Raw genomic sequence first — 5,000 nt, forward strand, 5'->3', positions numbered from 1 at the left:
CCGTCTCTATGTCCAGTGGGAACAGCAGGGGAGGTCCGTGTCTGACGTAGGACTTTGTTAACGCTCGACCTATCTGGGAGATTTAACCAGCGCTGCTTTACATCAGCTATACAAAGGTCTCAAACTTCTAGTCCTGTACAACAGATCATTCCAGAATTACTGCAGAGACACCGACATTTCTGAACAACTTCCAACACATCACTAAACTAATTGTGCACTTTGACTGTCCGGATCACCTGGATATGTTTCTGATGAGTGTTTCTGATGAGTGTTCATAACGAGTGTTTTTGCTGAGTGTTCCCGATGTGTTTCTGATGAGTCTTTTTGAGAAGTGTTCTTTGTGTTTTGATTAATCAAGGCTATCACATGATTTAAATAATTCTGGTCACACTATGGTCACATATCAGGGTTCACCAGTGTACTTTAAAGTCATATCACAATGGCAATATGTAGGAATATAATTGCAATATAATCTGCAAGCCTCATATATAAAAGGCTAATAGAAAATAATCCAGTGACGCCCTTGTTCTTGGGTTCATTGGCAGTGTGTCCACTTTCTGAAGTGTTTTTTTTTACAGCAGCGGAAAATGAAGTGAATGAAGAAAAGAAAGAGTGGGGGGGGAGAAATGGAGGTCATGTGACCAGCAAGGCCAGGGAGGTCCAAGTCCCATGATGCTGGAAAGCGGGTGAGAGGGCTGTGTGTGTGTGAGTGTCTGTGTGAGTGTGTGTGTGTGTGAGAGAGTGTGTGAGTGTGTGTGTGAGAGTGTGTGTGAGTGTGTGTGTGAGTGTGTGTGAGTGTGTGTGTGTGTGTGTGTGTGTGAGAGTGTGTGTGTGTGTGTGTGTGAGAGAGAGAGTGTGTGTGTGTGTGTGTGTGTGTGTGTGTGTGTGAGAGAGTGTGTGCGTGTGTGTGTGCATGTGTGTGGTTGCATAAGCTTGTGTAAATATTTCATTGTGTGACTGTTATAGTGTGGGTGTGTATGTGCAAATGTATGCTTCTGTCTTTTAGTGTAAGAATGTGTGTATGCGTGTGTGTGTGCGTGCGTGTGTGTGTGTGTGTGTAAAAGGTCCAGCTCTGTCTAAAGCTTTTGGATAAACTTAGCCCTAGGAGCTCAGTCACCGAACAGCAACAGATCCATTCAGTGATTCTCAACAGGACATACCACAGTCCAGCATTGTGCTACTAAACGAGACAGTAGGGAGGTGCTTTAGAAACCTAGAGATGGAATCACGTATTGGAATCTGGCCGATATCAGCAAAAAAAGCTGGTTTGGATATCAGCGAAGAAACTTTTAAGGGAACCGATATCATCACAAATCCAGCCCATAAATATCACAAAATAGAGCTTTAGAACTGTTCAATGCTAAAGTCTCAGATGGCGATTTGTTTATGAAATCTGTTCTTTATAAAAAGTCAAACGATGATGCTTCCATTTTGACCGTGAAGTAAAGGAAGTTCATGGGAAAGTTGGAAGAGCAGCACAAACCCAACAGAAACAGCCGGAGAGGAGAAAATGTAACCAAACTAAAGTGCTCACCTTCTCTAATTCACAAGGTTTCCCTTTGCCTGCACTGACACTGACTATAAGGCTAAAAATTAAATGTTTTAGTCCAGTTTTTTAAAATCATCTTTTTACACATTTTTTATACATCTGTAAAATTGCATATATAATACACTGCCTGACCAAAAAAAAGGTCACCACCTGGATTTAACTAAGCAAATAGGTAAGAGCCTCCCATTGGATAATTACTGCATGGTGATTCTGTTTCAGCTGGCAACAAGTTATTTAACCCAAACTGATGCAGTGAGTAGCTTCTCATTTGTTAAACAACCATGTTGAAAGACACATACTGTGGTCGTGGAAAAGATGTTAATCTGTTTCAGAAGGGTGAAATTACTGGCATGCATCAAGCAGAGAAAACATCTAAGGAGATTGCTGAAACTACTAAAATCGGGTTAAGAACTGTCCAACGCATTATTAAAAAGTGGAAGGACATCTGGGAAACATCATCTTTGAGGAAGGAATGTGGTTGGAAAAAAATCTTCAATGATCATGATCGGTGATCACTTAAATGTGTGATAAAATCAAGTAGTAGAAAAACAACAATAGAACTCAAGGACGTTTAATAGTGAAAGTAAGAGCATTTCCACATGCACAATGCGAAGGGAACTCAAGGGATTTAGGCTAAACAGCTGTGTAGCCTTAAGAAAACCACTTGTCAGTGAGGCTAACCAGCAAAACGGCTGCAATTTGCTAGGGAGCATAAAGATTGGACTCTGGAGCAATGGAAGAAGGTCATGTGGTCTGATAAGTCCAGATTTACCCTGTTCCAGAGTGATGGGTGCATCATGCCTAGTGCCTACCTTACAAGCCTGTGGGAGCAGTGCTATGATCTGGGGTTGCTGCAGTTGGTCAGGTCTAGGTTCAGCAACATTATGTGCCCAAAGAATGAGGTCAGTTGACTACCTGAATATACTGAACGACCAGGTTATTCCATCAATGGACTTTTTCTTCCCTGATGGCACGGGCATATTCCAAGATGACAATGCCAGGATTCATCTGGCTCAGATTGTGAAAGAGTGGTTCAGGGAGCAGGAGACATCATTTTCACACATGGATTGGCCACCACAGAGTCCAGGCCTGAACCCTACTTAGAATCTTTGGGATGTGCTGGAGAAGACTTTGCGCAGTGTTCCAACTCTCCCATCATCAATACAAAATCTTGGGGAAAAATTAACTCTGGACAGAAATAAATGTTGTGACATTGCAGAAGCTTGTGGAAACGATGCCACAGCGAATGCATGCCGTAATCAAAGCTAAAGGTGGTCCAGCGAAATATTAGAGTGTGTGACCTTTTTTTTGGCCAGGCAGTATATATCTCCACATCTCACACAAAGTTTTTCCCCAAATAGCTAAACCACAGTTCCATGGTGGTTTTTAATGAAAAAATATCTTATTAGTATCAATATCAGGTGACAATTAAATGCAAGATACCAGTATCGGATAAATACCAGAAAAAATGGTATCGTGACAGCTCTACTGTTTACCAAATTGCCTGACAGCTCTACTGTTTACCAAATTGAAGACCAAGACAGAGAGGCTGAAGAGGAGCTTCTTCCCACAGGCCATTCGGGCCCTGAATCAGGGAAACTGATAAACTGTGGGGACCACCACCACCATGTAACATAACTGTATATCTGTATATATATATTTATATTCAATTACCTTGTTACACAACAACTGTAGATATGTTATTATACGAAATGGATCTGTACATTCTGTAGATTGTGTACATATATACGCAACCATATACATTGTACATTGTGTATATAATCATAATATACATATATTGTACATACATTGTTAATATATTTTGTACATACATAGAATATATATATTTATCTTTGCATATATATATTTCACATATAGAGAATATCTATATTTCTCTATGCACCCCTGTTTTCTTTTCCTCAGTTTGGACAGAGCACGCTCCACCATTTCACTGCGAGTTATACTGTGTATGACTATGTATGTGACGAATAAACCAAACTTGAAACTTGAAACTTGAAACTTGAAATTAATATTCTTGTGTTTCCAGTGTGTCTGCACACAGGTATTCAGCTCCTTATCTTTGTGAACCAACCACACACACACACACAGACACACACACAGACACACACACACACACACACACAGACATGTCAGACGCGTCAGACTCAGACACGCTTCTTTGGCGCTATTTCAGTGCAAATGATACTCTACAACCTACATGGGTGTGGCAGATCATCATCAGACATGTCTGTTCCACAGAGACGTTCAGATAGATTCAGAGGCAAAGATCCTGAAGTCGGAATGGCTGTCCCCAAACTCCAATCCTGGTCCATGCACGTCATTCAGTAACACAACAGTCAGGAGCTCTGGCTGGGCACAGTCTTCCCTGAAACTCTGTCTCCGTATGAGGACTGTATCTAGTAAGGAACTTGGAGCAGGTGAGGATTCAGGTTTCCGAGTGTCTATAATGATCCCTGTCATTGTCCTGGGATTGGCAGGAAGAACAGGCTTCTTTGGAAAGCTGGAGTCCCACCGCTATGGGAATCGCTGTGATCCACAGGATAACCGCTACATCCCTAACACTCAGACTTAACATCACCACTCACCGCAAACTCTGCAATGATCCCACCGACATGTTAAGAAGCTTACTGGATAACACAGTACATAAAACAACACAGAGCCACCTTCCACACACACTGTGCATCAGTAAATGGCAAGGTCACTTTCTGATAGCAGACACAGCATAGAAGAGCTCAGAGACACACACCCACACCCACACACACACACACCACACCCACACACATCCACAGAGACACACACACCCCAGACCAAAACACACACCCACAGAGACACACACACACACACAGACCTTGCTTTACATGAGATAAGTTCAGTTTCTTTTAAACAGAGGAGACCTTGTGAGGAGACACACAGAGAACAGGGGGGATGGATGGGTTCTCTCTAGTAAAAGTATATTAAAAGACAAATTGCACAAACAGGATCTGTCAGAGCGTAGCCTGGTGCTGACCTGAGGGCAGCAAAACCAGACGATAGACACCCGTGACTGAAGTGTGCTTGGGAGAGGCATGCTGTGCGTGCGTGCGTGTACTCCAGCAAGCAGAGGTGATGGCACAATGATGATGGTATGCACAATAGTATTCTTTCACTCACACACACACACACACACACACACACACACACACACACACATACACACACGCACACACACACACACACACACACACACACACACACACACACATACACACACGCACAGGCACACATACACGCACACACGCACAGGCACACACATACACGCACACACGCACACACACGCACAGGCACACGCACGCACGCGCACACACACGCACGTGCACGGACGCACACACACACGCACACACACACACATACACGCACACACGCACGCACGCGCACGCACACGCACACACGC

General features: G+C 43.2%; 1 protein-coding gene across 1 annotated transcript in view; it reads right to left on the bottom strand.

The window, feature by feature from the left end:
• slc7a5 (solute carrier family 7 member 5) overlaps positions 1–5,000 on the bottom strand; it is an 18,748-nt gene that overhangs the window by 8,261 nt on the left and 5,487 nt on the right. The window lies entirely within an intron of this gene.

This window comes from Electrophorus electricus, chromosome 12 (genome assembly GCF_013358815.1).
Source record: "Electrophorus electricus isolate fEleEle1 chromosome 12, fEleEle1.pri, whole genome shotgun sequence".
Taxonomy (NCBI): domain Eukaryota; kingdom Metazoa; phylum Chordata; class Actinopteri; order Gymnotiformes; family Gymnotidae; genus Electrophorus; species Electrophorus electricus.